Here is a 13,740-nt window from a genome sequence, read left to right as displayed (position 1 = left end):
CGGGCCCCTTATATCGCCGGGCCCCGGTAAAATGTACCGGTTGTACCCCCCTCTCGGCGGGCTTGCCGATAGGAGAAGGAAGTACAAGAAGAATAAGAATCAGATCTTCTGTTTGTTTGGAAATCTAATAAACGTTCTTATTTCAAATGGATAATCTTGTATATTTTTGTATTATGAAGTTCTTCTTTTGAAGTCATCTAACTTCTTCTTTGGCTCTCGTTTCTTTCGAAAGATCACTGTAGACTGTAGAACATTTAGTAGTTATCTAACATAATTAGGTCTTTCCCTTTTTCTTTGTCTCTTGAAGTACAAAGATATCTTCTGAAGTTCAAAGATTCTCATTCTTCTTCTGTTTAGGTTCTTTGGTTATTTCTTGTTCTCTTATGGTTAGTGATTTTACGTTCCACATACTAATTCGAAGAATATTTTTCGTTACTCAAGAAATTTGAAATTATTAATGTTCTCTAAAATATAATACATACATAATTACTTAAAAGTAAGAACATTTTTTATTTTCTTCCTAGATTCCTTTTCTTTTCCTTAATACAATAACCGTTTAATAGATTTTGGCGTGGATTTTGATTTCATAAATCTTACACTATTGCCGAAAAATGTTTTCGGCGATCTGGATCATCTTCATTGATGGACGTTAGACGTTACAAATTTTATACAGATAATATTTCTCTTTTTAAAGGCTTTTCTTTAGTTCAATAGTTTGCGTCAAATCTTTAGACGTTAATTTGACTGCCTTTTCTCCAATGCAAATGAATGAAAGTTTGTAGACATATACATTCGCGGGAACAATACACAAATAGTCAACAATTTTTTTTATGTTTATTAATTGTTTAAATAAAAAACCATTTTAATGGAAAATGCTTAAATTCTCTTGTTTTTGCAATGTAAAAACTTGAAACTTTTACGGATTGTAGCTAATGATATGAGCTATACATAATTTCACTTTTTACGTTAATTTTTTACGTTATGCTTCATAAATAAAGATTCAAATTTTGAACGCTCATATATTTGTTTATATAAAAATCGGCGCTTATTCGTGTTAAATTTCAATACGATACGAAATAAAACTTCAACCAAAACTCAAATTAAAAAAATTCGTGTTTTTATGGTAGTCTTAGAAAAACCACCGGTACAGACGTTTTGTGCTGCAATTAACATTAGAATTCGTTTTGGCGTATTAATTTAAACGCTTTTCTTTAGCTCCATCGTTTGGGTCAAATCTTTAGACGTTAATTTGACTGCCTTTTCTCCAATGCAAATGACTGAAAATTTGTAGACATATATGCATTCGCGGGAACAATACACGAATAGTGAATAAAAAAATTTTTATGTTTATTAATAATAATTGTTTAAATAAAAAAAACGATTTTAACGAAAAATGCTTAAATTTTCTTGTTTTTTAAAATGAATAAACTTAAAACTTTTACAGATTGTAGTTAATTATATGAACTACACATAATTTCACCTTTTACGTTAATTGTTTACGTTATGCTTCATAAATAAACAATAAAGTTTCATATTTTTTGCCGATTCCGACTACTTCTCATGTTAGTACATCATATTATGTTTTATACATATTTTAATAAACATTACGATATATTTTAATGTTTGAAAAGTGTAAGACTAAAAAGCAAAAAATAAAAAAAAAACATGAAAAACATTTTTTAAGAAACGCTTTTCTTTAGTTACGAGTGTCTAAAATTAAAAATATTATAAAAAAATCAACTAAAAAGCAAAAAATAAAAAAATTTGAAAAAAGAACACATTTTTTAAAGAAAAGCGCGGGGCGAAAACCGATTATTCGATGAAGACGCGCCACGCATTTCTTTGACGAATGTGTTAGATTTTTTCAATTTTTTGTATTTTTTGCTTTTTAGTTGATTTTTTATAATATTTTTAATTTTAGTCACTCTTAACTAAAGAAAAGCGTTTCTTAAAAAAACATATTTTTTCCATATTTTTATATTGAAGGATGATCTAGGTCTAAATCGCCGATCGATCACAAAATTTACAAGATTTAGAAAATACATAGAGTTAGATTGAAAACTCATAATATAACTCCAGAAATGATCCATAATGTTCTAGAAGATCATCGTCATCATTTCAATTACTGCCAAGGAGTAGCTATTTGAACATTTAATTTAAACGCAAAATAAATCTTATTGGCCATATAAACATTTTTTCCTGTTTTTTGACATCAGCAAAATATATTCTGAATTATATAAATTACACACATATTTCTCGTTGTGTCAATTAATTTAATTCAACAATTATTTTTGGCCACCGTGTATAAACAATTAAATTAATGTTTATATTACTGTATAGTAGTACAGCATAGAGTATAGAGAATTGAATAAGATTTCCAAGGAGCTCCTAATTATTCTGACCCTCACTATAGATTCGATATAACTGATATTATTTTGATATAAGGTACCTACATTTAGAAACCAGATTCAAAGTTAATATTAGGATGTGTTTGTAAATAATCCTAAAAACTTAGTAATAATGACAATATTTTGTTCGAAATGAGTGATTCAAACAGTAAATGTAAAACTTTGCTTTCGTAAAAATGCTACCTACAGACAGAAAATAAAAAAGTAAGTTTTATCCTGCAGTATTGAGTAGAGAGAATAGAAACGCAGTCACCGGTTGGACATAGTAACTGTCTATAAATAGATCAGACGCAATAATTCAATAATACAACGCCAACACATAAAAACTAATTTAAAATTTTTATAGAGTACTATAACAGATTGTGTTATAAATTTTTGTTGAAATTTTGTTCTATTGATTTCAATAAATATAATCCTTCCGCTGCAATATTCACCCATTTTACAATTTTACCTCAGTCCATCTGTGAAAAAATCATCGATTTCTCATAAAAATCTTTAGATGTTTTTGAAGGTTATAAAAGTTATACGAGGGATAGCTGATGACAAATCCTTGAAAATGTAGGTACATTTGATTTTGCTTTGTTTTTTTTAAACACTCATAAAGAGCGAAAAAATAATTTTTTGCTTATAAAACGTTTCTTATATATTTTAGAAAAAATTGTTCTTCAAATTTATTTCTTCTCTACAACCATTCTTTACACCAGGGGTCACCAATTAGCGGACCGCGGTCCGCATCCGGACCGTGAGCTAGTTTTGTTTTGGACCATCAATAAATTCAGAATATACCTAGTGTTTGGCAATTTTGAAAATGTTTGGCTATGAAATTGTGTACTATGTTGAAAACATAAAGAATGAACTTTATTAAAAATCGGTAGAGATCTCACTTAACAGATAAATATCTCAACTCCCTAATGAGACTCAGTTGCACTAAACTCACTCCAAACTTCAGACAGATTGTACATAAAAAAATGTCATTTTTCTCTCTGATACTTTAATTTTGTAAAGAGTTTTTCCCCTTATTGTTATACTTACTAATCATTAATTTTGAAATTAAGCTGTAATATAAAATTGTCATGTGCATTTTTGAAGTTATACTTCTTTACCGGCGATAGAGGGTGATTTTTGAAGTTATACTTCTTTACCGGCGATAGAGGGTGATTTTTTTATATGTTAAAACCTATCAGCCCGGCGCATGCGCATTATAACTTTGTTCTGATTGGATGTTCAAATGACATGTCAAAAATTATCCGATATGGCAGCTGTGGTTTGGAGGTAAAGGTAAAGGTAAACAAATGTATAATATATTAGTTTTATTGTTGTGAGGACAGAAACAAAAAAGTTTATAATATTGTAGTGACTTTTAAATAGTTTTTAAAAGCAACAGGTACGTAATAATTGTTAATGTATCATGGTTATAAACCTACCTATTTGATCTGCCAAAATACATAGTATGTAATACTTTTATTTATATAATTTGATTACCATCAAAATTTCTATCAATATTCACCTAATATATTGTTTTTTGCTCTATGTTTTGTTGTATTTTTTCAATTCTAAATCATTTCAATTCAAAATTAAAATAATTTGATCAATTTTCAAAATATCAAAATATCACAAGTTTAATCCGTTTAGTTAGTCGATCTTCGTAAATAATGACACATAGTGTCCGTGGCTAAGCGGAGAAGGCAAATGAATTCCAATACCAACCGCTCTTATCAGCGCTGGTTCGAGTCCCAATAGAAACTTTCTTTTTTGTTTTTTTTAATACATTTTATGATTGTAAGTATATTTATTATATAATTGTATTTTCAGAAAATACGTATTTAGTTAAAAAAATTTTCGACAATTAATGTTCAGACATCATTTGTGGCTTGTTTAATGTGTTTGTGTGTGTTTTATTCTTTTATTATTTTAATTTTTGGCACTGTTCTAATAAAAATGTTTGAGAAGTAGTAAGTATAAATTAGTTTAATATTTAAACAAAATATAAATAAAAAGTATATTAATTTCGTTTAAATCATATAATAGAAGTATAACTTCTTACGTGCGTACAAAGTACACACACATTCTTTTTTTTATATTCATTTCCTCTCTACTATATGTTAAGTAGGATTACTTTCAGATGTGCATTTAACTAAAATAATTTTCAGATTTAATAAGTTTGCAACAAACACCTTGCACTGAAACTAATGTAAAAAAGATAACATGTTAATAATTAGCATTTTGTACTATGATTATTTATTTTAAAATCTTCAGATTCCTTTCTACAAAATTGAAGATGTCTAAAAACTTCATTAGTATTCAAAATATAAATTCCTAATTTTTAAAATATTCTCAGTAACAATTTACAATATTACTGCTGTTTTGAAAATATACTGATAATAACATCAAAACAATACACAATGAATTTATATTTATTTATTGTACCAAGAAAACTTAGAGAAAAGTATAAAGTAACCAAAACAATCAGATATTATTAGTTTTCCTTTCCATATTAGTCCATGTGTGAACCACTTTCGTATGAAAAATGTTTCTGACTCGATTCCTTTGCGGATTCCTGTTCAAAAATGTCCCATTTAAACAAATCGGAGTGAAACAATTTTTTAAGCAAATTCAAAATTACTTTTTTGCCTCGAAAAATGTATTTTTAGGTTTCTTGGGTAATTATAAACAATAAAGGTCTCTTGTCATATTTCTGAAGTTGAAAGTTTTCGAGTTATAAGCGATTTAAAATCAAAAATGCGAAAATATGCATTTGCGATGCTTGAAAAGTTTTAATAAAATGACAGATCTTTTTTATTTAAGATGACCCAAAAATGCCAAAAACATATTTTCGCGGGCAAAAAAGGTGATGTTTTGAATTTGTTAAAAAAATATTAAACAATTTCTGCCCAAAAATTTCGCCCGGCACCCTTCTGATTTGTTTAGAGGGGATATTTTTTAACAAGAATCCACAAAGAAACCGAATCAGAACAGTCAGACACAGGCAGCATAAATCCGGACCCCGGAAGTGTCATAGGTTTTCGAAACGGACCCTCAGGAAAACTAATTGGTGACCCCTGCTTACACCATTGTTTGCGTTTCTTCTGTTTCTTTGTACGTTTCTCAAAAATTACAAAAAAATAAGGAGACAAAGAGCAGATCATCTTGTGAAGAATCCATCCGTGAACTTGAATCATCCATTTACGTGAAATATGTATTTATATTTAACGATAATAGACATCCATCAGGTATACCTGATCGGTGGTACCCAAAATCCCGACAGCCAAAATTCCGACGGCCAAAATCCCGACACGTCAGAATCCCAACTCGCCAGAATTTCGACACGCCAAAATCCCGACATACCAAAATCTCGACATGCCAAAATCCCGACCACTTCATTTTTAATATTTATTGTTCCATTTTCAAATGCAGTACCAAATCATATAAGTATAGAGTATTGAAATTGAAAAATTAATTACTTACTTACTAATAGAGTACTAATTATTATGTATTTTACAAGTGAAAATTATTAAACACTTCATTTTATAATGTAAAAGCCATACTTACTGAAATGGACGGTTGTAAGTGACTTGATAATATCTATTATATAAACGTAAACTTGAATTGAGGATTTAATTATACAGTGAGCACGTAAAGGTTGGAATAAATTAATTTTCTCCAGAATGGACGATTTTGGAAAAAATACCGAAAAAAGTAAATTTTTATTTTTAAATTACGACTTTTTGGTATATATATCATACTAGTGACGTCACCCATCTGGGCGTGATGACGTCATTGATGATTTTTTAAATGAGAATAGGGGTCGTGTGATAACTCATTTGAAAGGTAATTCAATTCTCTATTCAGTAATATAAACATAAACATGCTACGATTTTTCCACCTTCCTCAAATAACAAGGCCTTTTTTTATTTTTAAATAATTTATTTACGTAACTACATAACACAATTTATTAGAAAACTAAAACTAACAAGTAGGTACAACAGAACTGTCAAAATAACAATTTACTGTTTTTCCGTTCTGCAAAATACAGGGTGTTCTATAAATAAACGTTAAAATGTATAGATACTTACGTAATAGATAACAGAATATTAGGGCGCCAATAAGTTATTTCATCAATGACATGCCATGACGTTACTTTTACTTTTACTCCCTAGGAAGGAAAAGTACGACTTTGCTCCCTACTATCAGGTCCGGAAAAGTATACTTTCGGTAGAGGTAGGTGGAAAAAATATTTTCAGTTGTACGAGTCGTACAAACATCTCTGTTATTTAAAGAATTGTTTGTTCACAACCTTTCAGATGGTGTATTTTGTTTTTTTTTTGCAAAGATTAAAACGGCACAGATAGTTGTATCTAATCGTTTATAAAACGAAAGATGGTACTTTACTTTGCAACAATTATTAAGTAAACAATTAAAAACTAATATACTTTTTCAAAATCATTATAATTTGAAATCTTTCGAAGAGAATTAGATAAAAAAACCGTTCTAAATATTGACAAAGCACCTGGACAGCAATTAATTTGAAAATGACCTTTTTTTCTCAAATGGGATAACAAATAGAATTGTTTAAAAACTACTCTACCGATTGGGTTTATCTTTGGCACATATCTATAACTACATATAAACTCATATTGTGAAATGTGTTTTAAATATTTTTATTGTTTATTTTAATAATTATAAACAACTGAAAAACAATACTTAATTTGCAATAATTTTTTTGTTTATAATCATTTTTTAATTTAGAAAAGCTCATTTTTAAGAAGAAATGTTTTCAAGAAAGTCGTCTGTTAAACATTTTTATCTGCAATACCTAGTTTTTTTCACAATGTTAAAATGAATGAAAAATGTCGCTGTTTTTTGCTTAAATGTTACTAAAAAAACCACGATGCAGTAAAAATTTCGATACCCACATGATGGTACGCATTTTCTATTGAATAGTTTACAGTGTATAGGGAGTTTACAGTTTATTTTCATTTTTTCTACAACCACTATTCAAAGTGCACTTTTCTGCACGGTTTTATGTTAGCAAACTTGATATTTTCTCACAGTATAAGATATTTGACATTAGTGTGCAGAAAAGTGACGTTTCTGTGCCGCAAAGTGACGTTTTTGTGCCGCAATAGTATATTGTGCAACAAGTGCAGAAAGGTACTAATTTCTCACGAGTTTGAAAAGTTGCGGTACGAGCGCAAGCGAGTGCCGCAATTCAAACGAGTGAGAAATTACCTTTCTGCACGTGTTTCACACTATACTTTTTCTACAAGCACAGTTTTTCCTAAAAATAAAAATCACAATTTCAAACGACGATTAATTATAATAGGTACCTATGTGATAAATTTTAAACTGTATTTAATTAATACCTACTAATCAATTTAAATTCCTTATACCTAAATAAATTGCACAGAAATCAGTTAAAAAATTAATGCACTGGCTTAATTTGTTTAAATTTAAACAATTATTACACATTATTGACATTATATTTATGCAGTCACGGATTTACACAAAACCTACTTCATTCGACGTCTCTTGCACAGGTTGCTAAATCCTTATTGGTTATTTGATAATTATAAAATGTTTAATAAGAATAAAATTGTAAAATAAAACAGTTGTAACATCCATAATTTAGTTTCTATGCTATATTTAAATATAATAATTGTCTTATAGGTTATATATTTGTCTAAAGTTTAACCACGGATGTAAACAGAATATAACGTTACTCAGAATGCGGTAGTCCACGGATGTAAACAGAATATAACGTTACTCAGAATGAGGTAGTCAACTGTGCAGAAAAGAACTTTGCGGCACAGAAACGTCACTTTGCGGCACAGAAACGTCACTTTTCTGCACACTAATGTCAAATATCTTATACTGTGAGAAAATATCAAGTTTGCTAACATAAAACCGTGCAGAAAAGTGCACTTTGAATAGTGGTTGTAGAAAAAGTTCTTTTCTGCACAGTTGACTACCTCATTCTGAGTAACGTTATATTCTGTTTACATCCGTGGTTAAACTTTAGACAAATATATAACCTATAAGACAATTATTATATTTAACTATAGCATAGAAACTAAATTATGGATGTTACAACTGTTTTATTTTACAATTTTATTCTTATTAAACATTTTATAATTATCAAATAACCAATAAGGATTTAGCAACCTGTGCAAGAGACGTCGAATGAAGTAGGTTTTGTGTAAATCCGTGACTGCATAAATATAATGTCAATAATGTGTAATAATTGTTTAAATTTAAACAAATTAAGGCAGTGCATTAATTTTTTAACTGATTTCTGTGCAATTTATTTAGGTATAAGGAATTTAAATTGATTAGTAGGTATTAATTAAATACAGTTTAAAATTTATCACATAGGTACCTATTATAATTAATCGTCGTTTGGAAATTGTGATTTTTATTTTTAGGAAAAACTGTGCTTGTAGAAAAAGTATAGTGTGAAACACGTGCAGAAAGGTAATTTCTCACTCGTTTGAATTGCGGCACTCGCTTGCGCTCGTACCGCAACTTTTCAAACTCGTGAGAAATTAGTACCTTTCTGCACTTGTTGCACAATATACTATTGTATCCTTTCTTTAAATTTTTTACTTCATGCATGCTTTATGCCTTTTGCTTTCTGCCTTTTGCTTTCATTTATTATTAATTTCTGAATTCAGGCTTTTACCATATTTTATATAATTAACATTCGTAACGAATTCGTAAATGAAAGCAATTATTATAATTAAAATAGATTCAAATGAAATAAAATGGTTAGTAAATTATATTTTATAAAGATAAAGTTATCGTTTTTCTTTATAAAACAAATACTGACATACTCAAAACAATCAACAATGTTCAAATGCGTGATAAGATAATGTATCTCCTAACATAGCCCCACATTAATTTTTATTTAATGTGACTTTAATGAAGTTTAGAAATAATTGTTAATTTTGTCTGCATGAAATCTATTTAACCCATTAACCGCCAAGCACAGAAATACTGCAATAATATGTAATATATTTGATTAACTAGAGTAAAATAAATTTAAACAATCGTAAAAAAATTGTTTTACACTCTGATAATGGCAGGTGTCACAACAACAAAATGGTTCGTTTTCGAACCTTTGGCGGAATTGAGCTATAAAAATTGAAATACACAATTTTATTTTTTGTGAAAAGTCTCAAAACATTTAGAGTGTAAATGGGCCTGGACTACCAAAGCGGAGCGCGCACTGTTGCACTCTCCGGGAGCGCCACTATGTTCACAATAATCTTGCGCTCCGCGCTCCCTGCAGCTGCTCCAATCGATACGGTATGCGCTCCTCTACATATAAACCAACACCAATTGGAACGCCGAAGCAGAGCGCGCACTGTTGCACGGTCCAGGAGCGCCAACCATTCAATATGTTTACAAACATAGTGAAAGGTTGCGCTCCGCGCTCCCTGCAACTGGTCCCATGGATACGGCATGCGATCCTCTACATATAAACCGCCGCCTATTGGACCGCCGGGGCGGAGCGGGCACTGTTGTACGGTCCGGGAGCGCCAACCATCCACTATGTTCACAAACCTCTTGCGTTCCGCGCTCCCTACAACTGCTCCCATCGAGACGGCATCCGCTCCTCTACATATAAATAGCCACCTATTGGACCGTCGAGGCGGAGCGCACACTGTTGCACGGTCCGAGAGCGCCAACCATCGACTATTTTTACGAACCTCTTGCGCTCCGCGCTCCCTGCAACTGCTCCAATCGATAGGGTATGCGCCCCCTTACATATAAACCGCCACAGATTGGAACGCCGAGGCAGAGTGCGCACAATTGCACAGTCCGGGAGCGGCAAACGTATCCACTATGTGGAGCAGTTGCAGGAGCTCAAAGCGCAAGCATAGTGGATACGTGCTTTTACACATTTTAGACATAAAAATATCCCAACAAAGTACTGCCTGTGCGTCACCTTGAAATTCCTGATCAGACAGGATTATAAGTCGACTTCCGCCAACGGTTCGTTATCGAACCATTATTTTCAAACGCGAGATTTGATGACTCAGAGAATTTTTTTTTAATATTTTTATAACAATTGATGTACAAACAGGTTAAAAAAATAATGTTTTAATTTATTTGACCACAAAAGTATCATGCCAATAAAATTACTACAGAAAAAATAAAGTTGTGTCGAAGGATTGAAAATGTCCGACATTTAGAAAATATTTTTGTGATGAAAATATGAGTTTGGAAATTAAACAAAATTAAATTTAGTTACACTTATATCTTCTGGTAGCTTAAAAAATACAAAGATTTAAAAAAAATTAACGAATTGTCAAAAAAAAAAAAATTCTACAAAAAAATGGTGCGTTTTCGAACCGTTGGCGCTAAATGGGTTAAATCCGCTTTTAACGAGTATATTTTTTTAATTCCATATGTAAAATTGCTTACTTCAGTTAGATTTATTTTGTGGTATACAATAATAATTAAGAAATTTCCCTTCCTAAGAGTTGCAGAAGATTTCAATGACAAAATGTCACAAATGGCCACTTTGGAATGGACAATAGGAGTAATAATATGATAAATTATATACAAGTACTTAGACAACCAAAATCTGTTTTAGCTGAATCTTCTAAAAACCAAAACAATGTAAATGGTCCCAGATCCTTGCTGATAAAACAAACGACAACTTTAAACTTGCCAGTTAAATGTCTACTTTCGCGCACGCATTTTAGTTTAGAAAGTTTCACTTTTCCGCACGCGTGTTACTTTTTCGCACGCGGTTTTTACTTTTCCGCACGCGTGTTAATTTAGATATGTTAATATGGCCTTAAAGTAATTATAATACATGCAATAAACTAATATTTAGATATTATTTACTAATTTATTTCAAATATATCTTATTGTGTTCCTGTTTTAATGAAATTAACGCGACAATTCGATGAAATAACATTATTTTGACATAATATTCGAAAGTCAAATCGGTAGACAATAGGTTTGTTCTAGCATCAGTTTCAAACGGTTTGAAACCATCAGCGAATAGTGGACCAGCGCGAGTAGAGGGGATAGCACTGGTGACTGTATTATGTTCTCTCACTGACCAACTATTTGCTGACGGTTTCTAGCTAGTTTGACTGTTTGCTAGAACAAACCTAATAACAGTCGTTTTGAATCATCGTCATGGAAACCAAGATCGTCGTCATGCTAACTTCTTCTTCTTTAGGTGCCGTGTCTGTATTCAGACGTTGGCCGTCATCATGTTTACAATTTCCTGAAATCTGTCTATCGGCTGCTGCGCGAAATAATTCTTCTACTGTGCAACCACACCATTGTCTAATATTACGCAGCCATGAAAGTTTCTTTCGACCAATCCATCTCTTTCCCTCCACTTTTCCTTGTATTATAAGGCGAAGCAGATGGTATTTAGGTCCTCTAATTATATGGCCGAAGATTCTGTTTTTCTCCTCTTTATGATGCTTATGAGCAGACATTCCGAATTCATTACTTGAAGAACATCTTCATAGGAAGTGTGCGAAACCCACGATATCTTTAGGATTCGTCGATAGCACCACAATTCGAATGCTTCTATTCTGTTTAGCATTGTGGTTTTTAACGTCCATGTCTCACAACCATACAATAGGATAGACCACACATAACATTTCAGCACCTTCTTTCGAATTTTCATCGACAGGTTTCTATTACATAAAACTGGTTTCCAGGTCATAAAAGCCTTCCGTGATATTTCGATCCTAGTTATTATCTCTTCATCAGAGTCACAATTTACCTTTAGCCAGCTGCCAAGGTACTTGAAATGATTTACCCGTTCTAACTCCTCTCCATCAAGAGAAAACTGACCTTGATCTATATTAATCTTTCCAACTGCCATTCACTTTGTCTTTGAAATGTTGATTTTAAGGCCTCTCCGATAACTTGCTTCACTGACTAGATTTAGCAGTGTCTGAAGATCTTGTAAATTTTCAGCAAGAATGGCTGTATCGTCAGCGTATCTAATATTGTTGATTACTTCTCCGCCTAGCCTTACTCCCTCTTGTCTGTCATCCAAAGCCTCCCTAAAGATTTCTTCAGAGTACAGATTAAAAAGGGTGGGTGATAAAACACAACCTTGTCGTACTCTACGTTTTATCGGCAGTTTTTCAGTACGACTGTCTCCAATTTGGATAGAGGCTACTTAATTGTAATATAAGTATTTCAGCAGTCTTATATCGTAGTGGTCAAGTCCTGCTGCCTGCAGGCAATCGAAAAGTGTATCATGTTGTACTCGGTCGAATGCCTTCTCGAAGTCGATGAAACAAACATAAACGTTCTTTCGGAATTCACAACTTTTTTGTAATAGAACGCGCATACAAAATAGTGCTTCTCTAGTTCCTAGACCATTTCTAAATCCAAATTGCTTATTACCCATTCTAGTTTCGCACAGAAGGAATACTCGGTTTTGTATAATACGTAAAAGTATCTTAAGTGTGTGACTCATCAAACTGATTAGTCTAAAATCGCTGCATTTGGTGGGCCTGCTTTTCTTTGCTAATGTTATAAACAGTGACTCCAACCAATCATCTGGTATTTTTCCTTCGTTGTAAATTTTGTTAAAGAAAGTAGTCAAGTAGGTAATGTTTTCCTCATCCAAAAGTTTAAGTAGCTCAACAGGGATTTGATCTGGTCCAGGTGCTTTATTGTTTTTGGCTTGTTGTATTGCTTTTATGACTTCTGATTTCAGTATACTGGGACCTCTGTCTAATTGGTTGTCACAGGTAGTTTGGTAGTATTTGGAGCATTTTCTCGAGAAGCATCGTCAAAAAGGTCACTGATGTGTCTCTCCCATTCTTTGCACTGTTGTTCGTGATCACAAATTTTTCCGTCTGCGGTTTTAAGTACGTGAGCATTTTTCTGTTTTCTAATTCCGGAGGTATATTTAAGTTTCTTGTGGAGGTTGAAACTGTCATGCTTTTTTTGGAGGTCTTCTATTTCTTTACATGAATTCTCGAGCCAGGATTCTTTGGCCTGTTTAATTTTTCTTTTTATGAGTTTGTTAATTTCACGGTATTTGATAATATTTCTATTTTTGTATTTTCGTCGAACTTCCATCAAGTCTAGAATTTCTTGGTTCATCCATTCATTTTTTGCCAACATTGTAGTTGTTTTTAAAGATTCCCTTACGTCCTCTAAAATCGAGTTTTGAATATCGTACCAACATTCGTTAATAGTTCTGTTTTCGTTTGGTATATTTGATATTCTGTGCATTTTACTATTTATTTGCTGTGCTATGTGTTCGCGCGTTTGGGTGTTTTTAAGGGGGTCGAGATATATCTTACTAGGCTTAGTTGGCTTTGTTAGTTTC

The 13,740-nt window shown here is 31.8% G+C and overlaps 1 protein-coding gene across 1 annotated transcript in view; it reads left to right on the top strand.

The window, feature by feature from the left end:
- Positions 1–2,854: 2,854 nt before the first annotated feature.
- Positions 2,855–13,740, top strand: part of LOC114328885 (uncharacterized) — a 128,572-nt gene continuing 117,686 nt past the window's right edge. The window contains exon 1 of the mRNA XM_050646343.1: positions 2,855–2,966. The gene's annotated coding sequence lies outside the window, so the exon portion shown is untranslated. The remainder of the gene's footprint in view (positions 2,967–13,740) is intronic.

This window comes from Diabrotica virgifera, chromosome 3, assembly GCF_917563875.1.
Source record: "Diabrotica virgifera virgifera chromosome 3, PGI_DIABVI_V3a".
Lineage (NCBI taxonomy): Eukaryota > Metazoa > Arthropoda > Insecta > Coleoptera > Chrysomelidae > Diabrotica > Diabrotica virgifera.
The sequence above is the reverse complement of the archived record's forward strand: the minus strand, read 5'-3'. Positions and strand labels throughout refer to the sequence as shown.